Source organism: Macrobrachium rosenbergii, chromosome 55, assembly GCF_040412425.1.
Source record: "Macrobrachium rosenbergii isolate ZJJX-2024 chromosome 55, ASM4041242v1, whole genome shotgun sequence".
NCBI lineage: Eukaryota > Metazoa > Arthropoda > Malacostraca > Decapoda > Palaemonidae > Macrobrachium > Macrobrachium rosenbergii.
In genome coordinates, this window is record NC_089795.1 from 87,290,309 (window position 1) to 87,312,150 (window position 21,842).

General features: G+C 36.8%; 1 protein-coding gene across 1 annotated transcript in view; it reads left to right on the forward strand.

Moving 5' to 3' along the window:
- The window catches only part of LOC136835605 (uncharacterized), a 95,296-nt gene that overhangs the window by 16,635 nt on the left and 56,819 nt on the right, over nt 1–21,842 (forward strand). The window lies entirely within an intron of this gene.

The window sequence follows — 21,842 nt, forward strand, 5'->3', positions numbered from 1 at the left end:
TCTCTGTTACGTCATGGCAACAACAGTGTTCTTCTTCTTCTTTCTTCTGCTTCTTCTTGCTTGGGAGGTTCTTTCATGTGCTACATCCTGTGTAGCCTCTGGAGTCCTGATTCTCCCCACCACCCCCTCCCCATTTGCCAGAGCCTCACCAAGACCCTTTCTCCGCCCCTTTTTGAAGTCGACCAGTATTAAGTCCCCAACCCCCTTCCCCCCCCCTCCCCTAAGCAAAGGGTGGGTCTAGAGACAGGACAAGACAGTAATTTTGTCGGTGCCAAGATCATACTTTTAGTTGCTGAATCTTTTGTATTGAGGGGGGCGGAGTTATTGCTGTTAGTGTAACTCACGTGGTGCACTGTAGGCATAACTAAAGGCTGCTTCTTAGCTTTTTGTATTACCTGTTAAAGTATACCTTAGTTTAACCAGACCACTGAGCTGATGAACAGCTCTCCTAGGGCTGGCCCGAAGGACTAGACTTATTTTACGTGGCTAAGAACCAATTGGTTTCCTAGCAACGGGACCTACAGCTTATTGTGGAATCCGAGCCACATTATATTATACCGAGAAGTGAATTTCTGTCACCAGAAATAAATTCCTCTAATTCTTCATTGGCCGGTCGGAGGCTCGAACTCGGGCCTAGCAACATTACCTGTAGTCCGGTTTCTTTTTCTTTTTTTTTTTCCAGACTTGCCATCCAGCCTATCTGACCATTTCTAAGGCAGGCTGATGGAGTTTTCTGCCAGTTCTACCTTTAGGTTTTTGTACTGATGGAGCTGTCCACTCTTCCAGTTCTAACCTTTCTTAACTTTAGGTTTTGCCTCACTGCAGGCATTACTTGAGGTTCTTTGCAGGAGCCTCTGGCTTTTTCATCATTTATCATACGGCTGTCTTACCTTTGCACTTCTTTTAATAAACTGCTGAGCCCCCCCCTGTTATTGCTTTAAACCCTTCTCTACTTTCAAATTCCCCCCTCAGCGCTGAATGACCTCATAGGTCCCATTGCTTGGCCTTTGGTCTAAAAGTGTCGTCAAGGAGAGTTAGTAATTGGGCGGAAAATGTTACTGTAATTTCACATTTCAGCATTGTTAAGAGGAAGGAAGACCTAGCGATGAATGACAAGTTGTTAAAAATGGCTATTCAGAAGGGAGGACTTGAGTAAGAAGTGCGAGAATGCATGCAGTCGAGATGAATGGTGGGTGCACTTTGTCTGAAGGGGCCTTGTTGATGATCCTTTTGCTAATGGCGTCGAAGTTTAACGCCAGCATTCCTGTAACTTCTGAATATATTAAGTGACCCCAGTGGAGGAGCTTGGTTGATTGTCAGAATTATCGAAAACCATTACTGTCAATAACCTGTCTGAAAGGTGATGAAGAGTGCCCTATGTCCAAAACAAATTTATTTTTACTTAAATTATTATCGGTAAATCTAAGGAAGACCTCCGAGCATAGATATTGGTTGCTAATGAAATTTTTTTTTTACAATATAGACAAGGTAATATATGAAGCAGTACAGGTGAGATAACTTTAACAATTACCGAAATAATGTGAGAAATTTACCGCCTTTTGATTATGTTTTTACGTTAATCCCCGAGGGGCTGGTACTAAACATGGCGTCCCGCGGAGCTTTTCTCCAGTAAAAACAAACAAAACAGTTAATTTCTCACATTATTTGGGTAAAATTTTTCAAGTCTCATTTGTGCTGCATCATATACACCCTTTTCTATATTGCCCATTCAAAAAATGTTATAAATAAACAATATCTCCTTGTGGAGCTGTCCGTAGGGGGGATTAGTGCCGTCAGTGCACCTCACGAGGTGCACTGTAGGCATTACTTGAGGTTGTTTACAGCGTCCCTTCGCCCCCCTTGCTGCAACCCCTTTCATTCCTTTTACTGTACCTCCGATCATGCTCTCTTCCATCTTACTTTCCTTAACACTTTTCCCAACAATTGTTTCATGGTGCAAATGCGAAGGTTTCCTCCTGTTGCACCTTTCAGACCTTTCTACTCCCAATTTCCCTTCAACGGTAAATGAGCTCGTAGGTCCCAGCGCTTGGCCTTTGGCCTAAATTCTATATTCCATTTTCCTTGCGGAGCTCCACCTCAGAATTACCAAATCGCTGCCCTTCATTTTGTAATGATCATAATATTTTAGATGGGGAAGATATATATATTAAAGAAAACGATTATTTAAGCCTCATAGAAAATGGATCTTACCTTTTTTATGGCTAACTATAAAAAGTTAGGAGTTCGGTCGTGGGTTTAAAATTGATGATGACTTCAAAAGTTCCACATAAAACGCTTTATGGAATGCTACAGGAGTAATATCCCGTGCTGTCATAAAGTCAGCAAAATCTACGAAAACTGAACACAAGTATGGCCCGGAAATCCCATTTTTCAAGAGTATTTTTTCAACAATGTCATTACGCGTGTAGGCCCTTATTCAAAGAATTTTATTGCTACATATTCTTTGTTTATGTTTATTTACATTAAGTAATACATTTATAAATTCTTTGAAAATCTGTTTATTTTTCCTGGTGATTTCATTGGGTGGTGGGGGATCTATTCATCAAGAAATTTACTAAATTTTGAGAGATCTGTCTCTCGAGAACTGTGATGCAGATTTATATATTTGTTTCGTTCCTCTCCCAGTATTAAATTGCGTTTTACGTGTCCCAGTTAACTTTAATATCAAAATGAATTCAGTATATTCTTGCACTATTTAAATCTTTATTTTCTTTTAGTATAATCCTTCGTAGCTGATTTTAATGACCATCTTGTAGCTGTTTCAGAACGGCTCATTTCATAATCAGTTTATAGCAAATGTTTAACGCCCCTTAGGAGGGTAGGTGCACTGTAGGCATTACTTAAGGATCTTTGCAGCGTACCTTCGGCACCCAGCTGCGACCCCTTTCGTTCCTTTTAACTGTACCTCCTTTCATATTCTCTTTCTTCCATCGTATTGTCCACCCACTCCTAACAATTGATTCATAGTGCAACTGATTTGAGGTTTTCCTCCTGTTACCTTTCAAACCTTGTAATATCAATTTCTATATCAGCGCTGAATGACCTCACAGGTCCCAGTGCTTGGGCCTTTGGCCTAAGGCCTAAGTTTATATATATATATATATATATATATATATATATATATATATATATATATATATATATATATATATATATAATATATAAATATATATATATATATATATATATATATATATATATATATATGCCTTATAGCCGTTCCTGTTTGGCTAGAAATTATAATTATGTTTCAGATTATGTTTGATAAAACTTATGTTTTTGGTAAAGTAACTCAATAGCTTTGACTGAATATGTCGAGCACATACTTCTCAATTCCTCTCTGTGTATTTTTTAGGTGAAAAGTAAAGGATGAAGATCCTTTGTTGCAAACGTAACAGTTATGAAAATACTGGTAAATTGGGTAATGCAGGAAGTTAGGTTAACGCTTTGTAGGTCTTTGTGAGAGAGAGAGAGAGAGAGAGAGAGAGAGAGAGAGAGAGAGAGAGAGAGAGAGAGAGAGAGAGAGAGAGGCTTTCTCTGAAAACCAGAATGGAGTCGCTTTCGGTGTGGTTTCTTTCGCCGAGACTGGAATCATAATATGGGTTTTATGAGGTTAATGTGCATTTTTCTTTTTGGATTAATTTTGTTGAATCGCTCTCTCTCTCTCTCTCTCTCTCTCTCTCTCTCTCTCTCTCTCTCTCTCTCTCTCTCTCTCTCTCTCTCTCTCGTTTCTTATCTAACAGAGAAACTGAAGAAACAGGGAAAGACTTTAATCTTTATAAAAAAAAAAAAAAACAAGTAAAAATTGCGCCGAGTTTCTTCGGCGCAATCGAGTTTTCTGTACATCGTATAATCAAGGCCACCGAAAATAGGTTTATCTTCTCAGTGGAGTCGCCGCCCATGAAACTTTAACCACCGTCCGGTGGTGTCGCATATAGTTGCCAGACGCAAGATTATGGCTATCCTTAACCTTAAATAAAATAAAAACTACTGAGGCTAGAGGACTGCAATTTGATATGTTTGATGATTGGAGGGTGGATGATGAACATACCAATTTGCAGCCCTCTAGCCTCAGTAGTTTTTAAGATCTGAGGGCGGATAGAAAAAGTGCGGACGGACAGACAAAGCCGTCGCAATAGTTTTCTTTTACAGAAAACTAATACTTAGACAAGCTAATAACTTTCATTCCTCCTGCATTCATATTAACATTCATTTCGATTATCATAAACACTGCCAGACTATTTTTCGAGTTTCTGCAGTTTCTCTTCACAAACCCCAGTCAGCAGTGTATCATATGTTAACATCAATCTTTCCATTACCCATTTATGACTCACTTTCATATTCCCAAAACTTTCACATACATTTACTGTCTTATTTCTCTGAGTTATGACATCACTCCATCCGTAAAGATATTGAACAGCCATGCAGGCATAGCACACTCTTGCCTCAGGCCCACTTTTACCCCAAACCAGTCAATCATCAGCCCACATATTGCAGAAAACCCTGTAATTCTATTGTAAAATCATTTCAGTTTTTCTCAGTGACTTCTATAGTATACAACCTGAAGACTTTCCACATTGCCCTTGTATATATATATATATATATATATATATATATATATATATATATATATATATATATATATATATATATATATATATATATATATACTATATATATATATGTATACTATTGACAGGACCTACTGAAACTATAGTAGATATTTATTGAATAAATATCTCCATTTTGCCATCCAGTTTCAGTGAGGTCAGGCCAGTAATTGCATATATATATATATATATATATATATATATATATATATATATATATATATATATATATATATATATATATATATATATATATATATATATATATATATATATATATATATATATATATGCCTTTACTGTATATATTCATCACGTTCCTTATTTTTGTGGTTCAGTTTATAATTATATATATATATATATATATATATATATATATATATATATATATATATATAAATATTATATATATATATATATATATATATATATATATATATATATATATATATATATATTATATTATGTGTGTATAGTTAAATAACAATGCAATAGTATGACTATTTTATAGTTTTTATTTGTCTTAGAAACTTCATTATTTTAAAAGATGGAAAGGGACGCGAATTATAAACTCTTCGTGCAGTCATCGCTAAAACCTTCACAAATTCGAGGATCCTGAATTTTCGTTTTTAATAATTTTGGAACAGTCGGAGAGAGGAGGTGGTCAGCTTCATTGATTGATAGTTTTTTGTCACTGTGAAAACAATAGCGAGTTGTCTTAGTAAAGAAAATGAGTTTCTCGTTTCTTCATAGAAAATGTGCACTACCTGACTACTTTTCTTTTATGGGTAACTATAATAAATTGTGTGGCTCGTGTCCACATAACGTACATGATAAATATCACTGTATATATTAACGTAAATAAAGGTGTAACAAGAGGAAAACCTCAAATCAGTTGCACTATGAATCAGTTGTTAGGAGAGGGTGGAAAGTAAGATGGAAGGAAGAGAATATGAAAGGTTTTACTGTACTTCCTTCCATATTCTCTTCCTTCCATCTTACTTTCCACCATCTCCTAACAATTGATTCATAGTGCAACTGCTTTGAGGTTTTCCTCCTGTTACACCTTTTCAGATCTTTTACTGTCAATTTCCGTTTCAGCGCTGAATGGCCTTAAGGGTCCCAGTGCTTGGCCTTTGGCCTAAGTTTTATATTCAGTTCAATTTGACAAAGCATGCATTTGTACACTTGGTCTGGTATGTCGGTGACATTATAATTTTGACCAGAAAAAGTTCATCATGAGTAGGCCAAAACCAGGAGAAGGGCCCCCTTCAAGGGGTGCAATGGCTCCCCAGCCTATAAGAAGTCTGCCTCTTTCCAGGGATGGTGTAAGCTTCCAGGCTTCGCTGCCGAGCCCAGGTTTAGCAGCCTCTCACGGCCATGTGCCCATACATCACTTGCAGTGCCACCATCATGCGGTCTTCGAACCACGTGGGCGACAGATCACCTGTGACTACTCTGCACTAAAATGGAAGATTTCAGTATCTGCAAAAATACAAAACCGAAAAATGGTGGTTACTACAGTTTTCCCTTGCCCTACTACTGATTTTGCAGACACTGCAAATGGGACTCCCTAAGTAAAGCACTGAAGAATCATTCTGAAACTGCAGTAACTTGTGTATCAGTGTTTCACGAGCCCAATAGGTGGCATATCTCAATTTCGAAAGTTCTGCAGATACTGCAGTCTTCCATTTTAGGGCAGTACTGTTTGGCCCACAGGCCATATTGAAACAGGATCTTGCCTTCTAATAAAGTCGTTTTTTTATCCACATCTCATGTATGAGTTTACTTCAAACGACATTCCAGGGGGAGAATCTCACTGCTGATGGTACCCTGGTTCCCTCTGCAAAAGCATACCCGGGGCAAGGGCAGGAGACTCTCCCCAGGGGATCGTTTTCCCTAGGAAGTCTTATCCCTTGTGGTGTAGTCTTCCCATGAGGATGCTTTCCCGACCTGGCAAGAGTCTACCTCCCAGGTGGAAGGCTGGTCTGAAGGAGACCCCCCCCCCCTTCCTTGGGTGCCCTGGCTCCCTGTAGGAAGATACCCCTGGGGTACATATAATATATGTTAAAGTATATATATATATATATATATATATATATATATATTATATATATATATATATATATATATATATATATATATATATATATTATATATATATATATATATATATATATATATATATATAGAGAGAGAGAGAGAGAGAGAGAGAGAGAGAGAGTGCAATAAAGCTAAACTGAAGTAATATATTTTATGATTATTCTGCACACATATGCTTCTCTCTCTCTCTCTCTCTCTCTCTCTCTCTCTCTCTCTCTCTCTCTCAAGATATATATGTTACAGGAAGACGGCGAAACCAGGCATTTCGCGAACTGCAGATAGTGAAATGTACTTAGGGACATTTGATCCCCCCAGGTACTAGTACTAAACACGGCGAAACAGCGACTCACCTACGCTGTCTCACCGTGTTTAGTACTAGCCCTGGGAGGATCAAATGTCGCTAAGTGCATTTAGTACTCCCCTTGGAATTTCAGATAGTTCGCTAAATGCCTGGTTTCGCTATCTGCCTTCAATTATATATAGTTATATATATAATATATATATATATATATATATGTGTGTGTGTGTGTGTGTGTGTGTGTGTGTGTGTGTATGTATGTATATATATATGTATAACACTGTTACACTGGATAATTCCAGGCAAAAGTATAAGATTTTCTGAAACCTCAATATGTCATTTTTATTTTACCATTTTATTAAAAACTTATGTAGTTATATTCATTACATTATTTATATCATTGAAATTATTTGGCGCTTCTTCTGACCCTTGAATTAAGTTCCTTGTACACATCAATCCAATTTACCACCTCTCCCCCCCCCCCTCCACTCACCACCCAAAATATTCCTGGGTACTCCCTTGATAAGTACGAGGACAGGCCCTTTGTAAATCAGGGTTTTGTATTATTATTATTATTATTACTTTTCCGTATGCGTCCCCAAACTATATTATATATATATATATATATATATATATATATATATATATATATATATATATATATATATATAATGATCTTTTAACCATTTTTTAAGCCAATCAGTTTTCGCCAGGCCCTGAGAGGCTTTACTATATAATCAGATTCCCTTTCGATAGCGGCAGCAATCGATACGACGCAAAGTTTTTCATCAATCTTTCATTAATCAGTAGTTTCCAGTATTTCCGTTCCCTTCGAAGCGCGGTAAACAGCCTTCACGAGTGAGCGCGGCTTGTTACTGTACTGTTCGGTAACGCGAGTTGGTTACAAAGGTCAGTTCAGGACTTTTGTGTGGTATACATTTCAGCGTTACGTAACAAGGTATCACAACAGGACCGTGACTGTGATTCATTTTCTCTCTCTCTCTCTCTCTCTCTCTCTCTCTCTCTCTCTACTCTCTCTCTCTCTCTCTTAGTTACTGTATACTTTCCTTCCGATATTTAGATATTTACTCTCTCTCTCTCTCTATTTCTCTCTCTCTCTCTCTCTCTCTCTCTCTCTCTCTCTCTCTCTACTGTTAGCATACTTTCCTTCCGATATTTAGTCATTTACTCTCTCTCTCTCTCTCTCTCTCTCTCTCTCTCTATTTAGTCTCTCTCTCTCTCTCTCTGTAAGCATACTTTCCTTCCGATATTTAGTTATTTACTCTCTCTCTCTCTCTCTCTCTCTCTCTCTCTCTCTCTCTCTCTCTCTCTCTCTCAGACTTGATGGTATTCCAAGCATACTTTCCTTTCCAAATTTATTCCTTTTCATCTATCATTCATGACGAATGCTTAGCTTTATATCATTAAATGTCATTCATTGCATAATGAGCATTCGGATTTATTCAATTTCGTGTTTTATACATTCAGGTCTGTTTTTTTTATCATTTAATATACGCACATTTGTCTGTAATCCTTTCTTCTTTTCTTATTTTATCCTTAACACTCCTTTCTTCTTTTCTTATTTTATCCTCAAGATTGTTTTATGAATAAGAATGAATCATTAAGAAATACTCGTAGTGGCACAAGTTTTGAAATGGAGAAACAAATCCACAGTTATTTTTCGGTACGTCTTTTTAAAATTAATTCTCTACAGATGACTTTCGGGAACCTGTTCGATTCCCGTTTTCAGCCTGATTGAAAAAGGGGAATCCTACAGATTCCCGAAAGCTCGATTCCCGTAAGCTCTCTGTAGAGATTCATTTTTAAAGATATGCACCCATACATAACTGTGGATTCGTTTCTCCAGAATGAGTAATATTCTTCATTATGGCTTTTCTTGGAATGGAATGGAATATAGAGTTTAGGCCAGAGCCAAGCACTGGGACCTATGAGGTCGTTCACAGCTGGAAAGGAAATTGAGAGCAAGTTTGAAAGGTGTGACAGGAGGAAAACCTCAAAGCACTATGAATCAATTGTTAGGAGAGGGTGGATAGCAAGTTGGAAGAAAGATAACATGAATGGAGGTACAGTAAAAGAAATGAAAGGGGTTGCAGCTAGGGGCCGAAGGGACGCTGCAAAGAACCTTCAGTAATGCCTACAGTGCACCCCGTGAGTGCAGTGACGGCATTACCTCCCCACATGTAGCTCTTCTTGTTACAATGGCTGCCTTTCCATTTGAGCAAGGAGCCTTCTTATGTTCAAGAGCGTAATTTTGTTAATTAGATTATTAATTATTAATTAGATGACTCATGTAAACTCTGTCGTCCAACCAAGGACGACCTTTTTCAGTAGTTTCGAAACATATAGCGACGATGCTGATCAACAGCGCTGAAGGGAAAGACGGTTCAGTAGTAGCCCAAAGATGAACGATCCTGTTCAATAGAGTTGAACAGAATGATTTTTCAGTAGCTTCAGAGAAGGACGATCCTGTTCAGTGGTGGCGAACAGAATGAATTTTCAGTAGCCTCAAAGAAGGCCGACGATCCTATTCACTAGCGTTGTACAGAACAACGAATGCGACTCTGTAGCCCCAAAGAGAAGCGATCCTATTCAGTAGCATCGAACGTAGAGGCTCATCGGCTTTTCAATAGGCCTACGATTCTTTCCTCATTAATCTTCGCCGTTTCCCGAGCCACGAAGACCTGCTGTGCGTTCGGAAGCAAATACGGCGCTGACGGGCAAGTTTACCAAGAAAAATAAGAACTTAGTTAAACATAATGGACCTTCCGATTTAATGTTCTCCGGTAAATAAACCAGGAATGTGTACTCTTCTTCTTCTTCTTCTCTGCAACTGCGACCGGCGAAACTCGCTCAGTCCGTCCCAGACAAGAGCTTCGAGGAACGCATTCGTCACTCGCCACCTGAATCATTGGCCCTAAATGGGGACTCCCCGTTATCAGCGGAGGACGTTATTGATCCCGAAGAGCTACTAGCTGCTGGTCGTAGTACGAATGTGCAGGTTACTAAGGCCTGGCAACGGGCCGTAACAACGAGGATATTACTACCCCTTCAAAGGCTCCCATTGTCCTGGCTCCGTATATATACGCACACGGGCGGCGAGCGAGTTCCCGCCCAACCGGGAGAGTCAAGCGGAGCCAACACGGCCGCGTTCCCGCGTAGATTTGGTCTAACGATTTTACGTTTATGGTTAAAAAAAAATAAAAGAAAAGTGGCTGATGATCGAACTATCCGTAGCACTGAGTCATATAGATTAGGACGTCAAGAAATAATCTTAATACTTTCGATAACTGTCATTCCATATTTAGATTATGTTTTACTGATATAGAACCTAATGGAAGGATAGCTTGCTGTTGTAAACTAGCCTAATGGAAGAAAAACTTACTGACATAACCTACCCCAGTCAGTAGGAAAACAGAAATAAGGATGTAAGAATTTGGGGAACTGAAGAAGAGGGCATGAGGGGATGGAAATGGGGGATGTGGAAAGAGCGCTTCCAAAGCTTTGTTGTAGAGGGAAGGAAACGAAATAGGGTTGTAATGACTCATTGAAGGGGAAAAAATTATTTAATGCCAATTTGCTGAACCGTTTTAGTCCAAAGCGTACCGCTGAAGAAATCATTCGTGCATCAAATGTTCTCAGTTTTTTCCTCAGCAATAATTGCAATAAATGTATTTTAGGGAAAATGTATGAATTCCCTTTAACATCGACTGAAGGATCTTGACCAAAAATATAACCCTCTTTTACGGAAGTTAGGCCAAACAAGGTCTAAACCAGCTCTGATTTCAGTACGTTTGTAGTCATTTATTCAATACGTAAATTTACACAGCAGTGTAATATTGGTTTGTTGTACCCCGTACGGGGTTGACAGTGCACCTCACGCGGTGCACTGTAGGCATTACTTAAGGTTCTTTGCAGCGTCCCTTCGGCCCCTAGCTGTAAACTCTATTCACTCCTTTTACTGTACCTCCATTCATATTCTGTCTTCCATCTTATTTGTTTCATAGTACAACTGGGAGGTTTCCAGCGCTGAATGACCCCATAGGTCCCAGCGCTTTGCCTTCAGCCTAGAGTGTATATTCTTCCATCTATCAGTAATGATTTGCTTCCTTCAAGTTGCGCTTTGAGAAATTTTTCTTCCAACTTGCTCTTGCGTCTAAGGATTTCAGTCGCTGTATGGGTGCAGTGCTATCAGTGCACCTCACGTGGTTCACTGTAGGCAATACTTATGTTCTTTGCAGCGTCCCTTCTGCCCCTAATTGCAGCCTTTTTCATTCGTTTTATACAACACCTTTATTCAAATTCTCTTTCTTCCATCTTACCTTCCACCCTCTCCTATATAATTGTTTCATAGTGCAACCGCGAGGTTTTCCTCCTGGTACACCTTTCAAACCATTTACTCTCAGTTTAACTTTCAGCGGTGAATGACCTCATAGGTTCCAGCCCTCGGCCTTTGCCCAAAATTATATATTCCATTCCATTCCACGGCAATTTAGTAATCCATATAGCGTGCTGCTAGCTATGAAATCGAGGAAGCCCTCTGTAGCGTGCTCTAGTAGCAAAGGTTTTCACTGTTCGAAACATAAAAAGTAGGCTATTCATTCGTAACGGGAACGTATCATAAAGTAAACGTCTATTTTCCAAGTTTATAGAGAGAGAGAGAGAGAGAGAGAGAGATTAATAGTTCAGTTCGTCTCTATTTCATATCCCGGAAATGAAAATACAGTGATGTGAAATACATTTAAGTTGGAAAGTGTTTCTTTAGTTTGAAAATTCACAATTATCTTCATATTACGTGAAGAACAAGGATGTCTCACAGAAGTTACTTGAAGTTTGAATTCCATTAGCTTTTTTAATTTCTTGTCACCATATATAAGTCAACTTTTAATACTAATACTATATATAATAATATATAAATATAAAAATAATTTAGAAAATCCTTTGCATGCCATATAAATTATTAAACAGTAAAATATACTAACACGATTATATTGGCTCTCTCTCTCTCTCTCTCTCTCTCTCTCTCTCTCTCTCTCTCTCTCTCTCTCTATATATATATATATATATATATATATATATATATATATATATATATATATATATATATATATATATATATATATATATATAGTATATATGGCAAGTCTCGTTTGCTTTTCATTTTGAATACAACAAATTCCTGTTATAATAGGATTTTATCAGTGTAAACAAATTTATATATATATATTTTATATATATATATAAAGGTATATATATATATATATATATATATATATATATATATATATATATATATATATATATATATAATACTTTTAAAATTTCATAATATACTTCCTGTAAGAAACTCAGAGATTATCTGTCATATATATATATATATATATATATATATATATATATATATATATATATATATATATATATATATATATAATTCGTGTGGCGTGGCATAGCCGTTATATGCAACACGTATGCTGATGGACAGTTAAGAATTGCTCTTCTTGTACATATTTATTTCCCAACGTTTCGTAATTCTCATATATGATTACATCTTCAAGGGCTCTAAAATGGATAAAAACAACACATGATAAGCATAAAACTCAAACTGAACATTTTTTACTCTTAAAATTATACATTTAAAAAAAAAAAAAACAAGATATATTAAAATTCACAAACTATTGGACCAACCTTCCACCAGAGTAAAAGAAACATAAATGGAAAGAAACTAAAAAATAAAAAGAGGAAAAGACACCTTAAGACCAAAAAAAGGGGAGTGGCTGTTGACTGCGTGTTTAATGGGGGGAACCAGTTGTTTGATCAATAAGGACTCTAAAATGGGTAATCCCTGAGTGTTGGGTGTTTGTCCGGTGATTTTAAAGTCTTTATTTTCAATGTATGTTCTGCAGCTTTTAGCGTGAGTTCTTACACTGGAATGCTCCGGGTTCGTGAGTCTGCTGCCTGTCAGGAAACTGACCCCCTCTATGAGAGTCGATGCCCACCTTCAGGAGCCTCATAAATCCCCGAGTCACACCTGGGACAAGTATATTTATATACCACACAAGAGGACACGAAAGGGCACAGACGTTCCTTGAACTGAAATTGAGAGCGGATGGTTAAGGGATTTTTAGGAATCAGGTTAATTTTGCACCAGGTGTAACTCGGGGATTTACGTGGGATCCACACGGAGGCTCCTGGAGGTGCCCGTCTACTGTCATACATTGAAAATAAAGATTTTAAAATCATCGGACAAACACCCAACCCTCAGGAATTGCCCATTTTAGAGTCCTTATTGATCAAATTATACGAATGCGTGAACATGTATCATCATGCGTTAATAGATAGGGTGTCGCAGACTCCCTGAAGACGCTGGAGTCAATCTTGTGAAAGTTCACAGGAGGCCGACCCTTTATGCCTCGTCACTCGACTTGATTTTATACGTGTGTTTATGTAGTGATTCAGTTTGTAGTTCCTAATTTTTTTTCTGGAAGAAGATTTTCTGGAAATATGTTTACATTTCATCACGAATTTTAATTATTACGATTTTTCATTAAATAGCCGAATAACTAATGGTTTGGATTTCGACATAATCACACATACACACACAGACACATCTCTCTCTCTCTCTCTCTCTCTCTCTCTCTCTCTCTCTCTCTCTCTCTCTCTCTCTCTCTCTCTATATATATATATATATATATATATATATATATATATATATATATATATATATATATATATATATATAAACTGTATATATATATATATATATATATATATATATATATATATATATATATATATATATATATATAATATTATATATATATATATAGACATATATATACATATACATAAATATATATATATATATATATATATATATATATATATATATATATATATATATATATATATCTATATATGACACAATATCAGGGCTCTCAGTTATGTACATATTCATCCACAATAATATGTTTGATTAGCAAATAATATGTTTGATATGTGTTTTTTTAAAATCATTTGCATACCTTATATCCCTCGTCCATCCTTCCCTGGACGTGATCAAGTCCAAAGAAGTATGGACGAAAGCTTTAAGTTCTCTGTATATTTTGACAAATACATTTCGTTTTGATAATCAGTTGTAGGATTGAAAACAAAACCCGTGAGATATATATTATAGATAGAATGGATTTATGGCCTTTTCCGATCATAATTGATCTCACCCCTGGGGCATCCTCGCCAACAGAGCCTCATGGAAGTGGGGTTTATTTTTACCAGGGATGGGCCCTTCCCATTCTCTTCTCTGTCAGCTAGCCAGGATCGTGGTGGTTGGCTTCATTCATGTAGAAAACAGATGAATCCTTTGCAGAGTCCCGAAACCAGTCATTTCGCAGCCACACACAGTTGGCGGATATCAGGAAGGGGTACCAAAGGTAATACTGTCGCTGCCACTCCATAATCAGGACTGATTTCCCAGAGACTTGGTCCTCTTTGTGTCTCCTGTATACGTCTGCGATGTTCTGGTTGGTTCCTCTGCAAATTCATCATCATGTATTCTCAGAAGTCACTTTCTCGATCTTTTGGTGTCTCCTTTTCTGTTCTTTACAGAGCCTTTTTCATTGCACCTTCGATGTTCCTCGCAAGGAATTAGCAGGGTCATTTGGGCCTTCGTTCTCTCAAGTAGGGTCATTTGGGTTTTGGTCCTCTCATTTGAAGTGCTGCATCCTCCTTCGAGTTAGCCGAACTGTGTCGTGAGTTATGCCAAGTTTTGAAATCTGCCACTTGTGACCCATCTGGATTCTGGAGACGTTTTCGTCTGCACTGGAGCTGCTTCTGTCCTCGGGAATTCTTGGGGATCGCTTGGAATGTCAGTCCCGTCCAGCAGATGGTAGAGATTTGGAGTAATTCTTCGTCTCCTCTTCCAGTTACATGTATGCATAAACATGTATCATCATGCGTTAATAGAGAGAGATCCTTCAGAAGCTGGAAATTCTTGAAGCAATGTCGCAGACTCCCCGAAGACGCTGGAGTCAGTCTTGTGAAAGTTCACAGGAGGCCGACCCTTTATGCCTCGTCACTCAACTTGATTTTACACATGTGTTTATATAGTGATTCAATTTCTAGTTCCTAATTTTTTTCTGGAAGAAGATTTTCTGGAAATATGTTTACATTTCATCACGAATTTTAATTATTACGATTTTTCATTAAATAGCCGAATAACTAATGGTTTGGATTTCGACATAGTCACACATACACACACAGACACATATTTCTCTCTCTCTCTCTCTCTCTCTCTCTCTCTCTCTCTCTCTCTCTCTCTATATATCTCTCTATATATATATATATATATATATATATATATATATATATATATATATATTTATATATATATATATATATATTTATTTATTTATATATATATATATATATATATATATATATATATATAAGTTATACATATATATATATATAGACATATATACATATACATAAATATATATATTATATATCTATATATAACACAATATCAGGGCTCTCTGTTATGTCCATATTCATCCACAATAATATGTTTGATTAGCAAAGCGATTTGTGTTTTTAAAATTATTTGCATACCTTATATCCCTCGTCCATCCTTCCCTGGACGTGATCAAGTCCAAAGAAGTATGGACGAAAGCTTTAAGTTCTCTGTATATTTTGACAAATACATTTCGTTTTGATAATCAGTTGTAGGATTGAAAACAAAACCCGTGAGATATATATTATAGATAGAATGGATTTATGGCCTTTTCCGATCATAATTGATCTCACCCCTGGGGCATCGTCGCCAACAGAGCCTCATGGAAGTGGGGGTTTATTTTTACCAGGGATGGGCCCTTCCCCATTCTCTTCTCTGTCAGCTAGCCAGGATCGTGGTGGTTGGCTTCATTCATGTAGAAAACAGATGAATCCTTTGCAGAGTCCCGAAACCAGTCATTTCGCAGCCACACACAGTTGGCGGATGTCAGGAAGGGGTACCAAAGGTAAGACTGTCGCTGCCACTCCATAATCAGGACTGATTTCCCAGACTTGGTCCTCTTTGTGTCTCCTGTATACGTCTGCGATGTTCTGGTTGGTTCCTCTGCAAATTCATCATCATGTATTCTCAGAAGTCGCTTTCTCGATCTTTTGGTGTCGATCCTTTTCTGTTCTTTACAGAGCCTTTTTCAGTGCATCTTCGATGATCCTCGCAAGGAATTAGCAGGGTCATTCGGGCCTTCGTTCTCTCAGGTAGGGTCATTTGGGTTTTGGTCCTCTCATTTGAAGTGCTGCATCCTCCTTCGAGTTAGCCGAACTGTGTCGTGAGTTATGCCAAGTTTTGTAATCTGCCACTTGTGACCCATCTGGATTCTGGAGACGTTTTCGTCTGCACTGGAGCTGCTTCTGTCCTCGGGAATTCTTGGGGGTTGCTTGGAATGTCAGTCCCGTCCAGCAGATGGTAGAGATTTGGAGTAATTCTTCGTCTCCTTTTCCAATTATATGTATGCATGAACATGTTTCATCATGCGTTAATAGAGAGAGATCCTTCAGAAGCTGGAAATTCTTGAAGCAATGTCGCAGACTCTCTGGAGACGCTGGAGTCGATCTTGTGAAAGTTCACAGGAGGCCGACCCTTTATGCCTCGTCACTCAACTTGATTTTATACGTGTGTGTTTATGTAGTGATTCAGTTTCTAGCTCCTAGTTTTTTTCTGGAAGAAGATTTTCTGGAAATATGTTTACATTTCATCACGAATTTTAATTATTACGATTTTTCATTAAATAGCTGAATAACTAATGGTTTGGATTTCGACATAATCACACATACACACACAGACACATCTCTATATATATATATATATATATATATATATATATATATATATTATATATATTTATATTATATATATATATATATATATATATATATATATATATATATATATATATATATATATATATATATATATATATACTATATATATATATATATATATATATATATATATATTAGTTATACATATATATTATGTATAGACATATATATACATATACATAAATATATATATTATATATCTATATATAACACAATATCAGGGCTCTCAGTTATGTACCATATTCATCCACAATAATATGTTTGATTAGCAAAGCGATTTGTGTTTTTAAAATCATTTGCATACCTTATATCCCTCGTCCATCCTTCCTGGACGTGATCAAGTCCAAAGAAGTATGGACGAAAGCTTTAAGTTCTCTGTATATTTTTACAAATACATTTCGTTTTGATAATCAGTTGTAGGATTGAAAACAAAACCCATGAGATATATATTATAGATAGAATGGATTTATGGCCTTTTCCGATCATAATTGATCTCACCCCTGGGGCATCGTCGCCAACAGAGCCTCATGGAAGTGGGGGTTTATTTTTACCAGGGATGGGCCCTTCCCCATTCTCTTCTCTGTTAGCTAGCCAGGATCGTGATGGTTGGCTTCATTCATGTAGAAAACAGATGAATCCTTTGCAGAGTCCCGAAACCAGTCATTTCGCAGCCACACAGTTGGCGGATGTCAGGAAGGGGTACCAAAGGTAAGACTGTCGCTGCCACTCCATAATCAGGACTGATTTCCCAGACTTGGTCCTCTTTGTGTCTCCTGTATACGTCTGCGATGTTCTGGTTGGTTCCTCTGCAAATTCATCATCATGTATTCTCAGAAGTCGCTTTCTCGATCTTTTGGTGTCGATCCTTTTCTGTTTTTTACAGAGCCTTTTCAGTGCATCTTCGATGTTCCTCGCAAGGAATTAGCAGGGTCATTTGGGCCTTCGTTCTCTCAGGTAGGGTCATTTGGGTTTTGGTCCTCTCATTTGAAGTGCTGCATCCTCCTTCGAGTTAGCCGAACTGTGTCGTGAGTTATGCTAAGTTTTGTAATCTGCCACTTGTGACCCATCTGGATTCTGGAGACGTTTTCGTCTGCACTGGAGCTGCTTCTGTCCTCGGGAATTCTTGGGGATCGCTTGGAATGTCAGTCCCGTCCAGCAGATGGTAGAGATTTGGAGTAATTCTTCGTCTCCTTTTCCAATTATATGTATGCATGAACATGTATTCTCATGCGTTAATAGAGAGAGATCCTTCAGAAGCTGGAAATTCTTGAAGCAATGTCGCAGACTCCCCTGAAGACGCTGGAGTCAGTCTTGTGAAAGTTCACAGGAGGCCGACCATTTATGTCTCGTCACTCAACTTGATTTTACACATGTGTTTATGTAGTGATTCAATTTCTAGTTCCTATTTTTTTCTGGAAGAAGATTTTCTGGAAATATGTTTTCCTTTCATCACGAATTTTAATTATTACGATTTTTCATTAAATAGCCGAATAACTAATGGTTTGGATTTCGACATAATCACACATACACACACACACACATTTAATTATTATATATATATATCATATAAATATATATCCCAGTGCTATAATAAAATGAATATATCCATTTGTATATATATGTTCTGTATCTTGGGTTATATATAAAATCATATTATATAATATTTATATAATATATAAATATATATATTATATATAAAAGCTTAGTCTATTTATGTTATTCTATATATATATATATATATATATATATATATATATATATATATATATATATATTTATATATATATATATATATATATATATATATATATATATATATATATATAAGTTATACATACATATATATATATAGACATATACATATACATAAATATATATATTATATATCTATATATAACACAATATCAGGGCTCTCAGTTATGTACATATTCATCCACAATAATATGTTTGATTAGCAAAGCGATTTGTGTTTTTAAAATCATTTGCATACCTTATATCCCTCGTCCATCCTTCCCTGGACGTGATCAAGTCCAAAGAAGTATGGACGAAAGCTTTAAGTTCTCTGTATATTTTTACAAATACATTTCGTTTTGATAATCAGTTGTAGGATTGAAAACAAAACCCATGAGATATATATTATAGATAGAATGGATTTATGGCCTTTTCCGATCATAATTGATCTCACCCCTGGGGCATCCTCGCCAACAGAGCCTCATGGAAGTGGGGGTTTATTTTTACCAGGGATGGGCCCTTCCCCATTCTCTTCTCTGTCAGCTAGCCAGGATCGTGATGGTTGGCTTCATTCATGTAGAAAACAGATGAATCCTTTGCAGAGTCCCGAAACCAGTCATTTCGCAGCCACACACAGTTGGCGGATGTCAGGAAGGGGTACCAAAGGTAAGACTGTCGCTGCCACTCCATAATCAGGACTGATTTCCCAGAGACTTGGTCCTCTTTGTGTCTCCTGTATACGTCTGCGATGTTCTGGTTGGTTCCTCTGCAAATTCATCATCATGTATTCTCAGAAGTCGCTTTCTCGATCTTTTGGTGTCGATCCTTTTCTGTTCTTTACAGAGCCTTTTTCAGTGCATCTTCGATGTTCCTCGCAAGGAATTAGCAGTGTCATTCGGGCCTTCGTTCTCTCAGGTAGGGTCATTTGGGTTTTGGTCCTCTCATTTGAAGTGCTGCATCCTCCTTCGAGTTAGCCGAACTGTGTCGTGAGTTATGCCAAGTTTTGTAATCTGCCACTTGTGACCCATCTGGATTCTGGAGACGTTTTCGTCTGCACTGGAGCTGCTTCTGTCCTCGGGAATTCTTGGGGGTTGCTTGGAATGTCAGTCCCGTCCAGCAGATGGTAGGGATTTGGAGTAATTCTTCGTCTCCTTTTCCAATTATATGTATGCATGAACATGTTTCATCATGCGTTAATAGAGAGAGATCCTTCAGAAGCTGGAAATTCTTGAAGCAATGTCGCAGACTCTCTGAAGACGCTGGAGTCAGTCTTGTGAAAGTTCACAGGAGGCCGCCCATTTATGCCTCGTCACTCAACTTGATTTTACACATGTGTTTATATAGTGATTCAATTTCTAGTTCCTAATTTTTTTCTGGAAGAAGATTTTTTTGGAAATATGTTTTCATTTCATCACGAATTTTAATTATTACGATTTTTCATGAAATAGCTGAATAACTAATTGTTTGGATTTCGACACAATCACACACACACACACACACACACACACACACACACACATATATATCTACATATATATATATATATATATATATATATATATATATATATATATATATATATATATATATATATATATATATATATATATATATATATATATATATATATATATATGTGTGTATGTGTGTGTGTGTATATATATATATATATATATATGTATATATATACTCTCAATTTCCTTTCCAGCACTGAGTGACCTCATAGGTCCCAGTGCTTGGCCTTTGGCCTAAACTCTGTATTCCATTCCATTCCTGTCCTAAGTAAGTTGATGTTCTGTATCTTGGGGTTAAATTTTGAAGTCAGTGTTAAAAGCCTCATTCATTAGTAACTGTTAATTTTTGATCAAGTCCAAAGAAGTATGGACGAAAGCTTTAAGTTCTCTGTATATTTTTACAAATACATTTCGGACCAATTCACATAAAACAAAACCCGGTTAAGTTTCAAAGCCAAAGCTAATGAATATGCATCGTCAAAAGCTTGGAAGTCTGGGCCCTTCCCCATTTCTGAAGTGTTTTTCTTCATGAAAAACAGTCATCATTTATATATATAGTATTTATATATATATTGGCGGATGTATAAGGGGTATATAAATATATATATATATATATATATATTTCCCATATACTTGGTCCTATATATATATATATATATATATATATTTTCAAAAATTAGCAGACTTGATAATATGCTTCACTGGCGCAGTTCATTTTTTCTATTTTCCATTCATTTGAAAACTTCGCAAAATTTGCTATATATTTCACATTTACCAATTGATTATCACGCCAGAAGTGCATTACGTTAACCTAAACAGCCAGAACCCAGTGTATTATTATTATTATTATTATTATTATTATTATTATTATTATTATTATTATTATTATTATTACTACTATATATAATGATAGCGAATTACCAATGTTATAGTGCTGTGTAGGAAATTTCTGTTAATAGTACAAATAGGAGAACTAGTGTAATGGCCACCTCTGAAAACAAGGTTTCTCTAACTCAGAGATAGATAGATAGTTAGATTGACAGATAGATAGAATAGAATATAGAATTTAGGCCTAAGGCCAAACTCAGGGACCTGTGAGGTCATTCAGCGCTGGAAAGGAAATTGAGAGTAGGTAGGTTTGAAAGGTGTAAAGCCTCATTCATTAGTAACTGTTAATTTTTGCGGACCAATTCATAAAAGGTTAAGTTTCCTCTTGAATATGCAGCTGCAAGTCTATGAAATGATTGTTAGAAATGGTGGAAATTCAGATGGAAGAAAGAATATGAACGGAGGTACAATAAAAGGAATGAGAGAGGTTGTAGCCAGGGACCGAAGGCACGCTGAGAAGACCCTTAAGTAATGCCTACGGTGCACCACGTGAGGTGTGAGGTACACTGACGGACACTACCCTCCTCCGAGGAATAGATAGATAGATGTAGGTTGTTTATATGTAATGCGTGCGCATGCGTGGGTGAATGTATTAATTTTAAGTAGGCTAATTGATCGCCACTGGAAGCATTACATTACTTTATGTCTTGCCAGAGAGCGTCATCTAGCTACGTGAAATGATTGTTAGACATGGTGGTATTGATATAGGTCTAGAACTATGTCAATAAAAGAAATGAGAGATGTGTTACGATGAAGCCGCTGCATATAGGT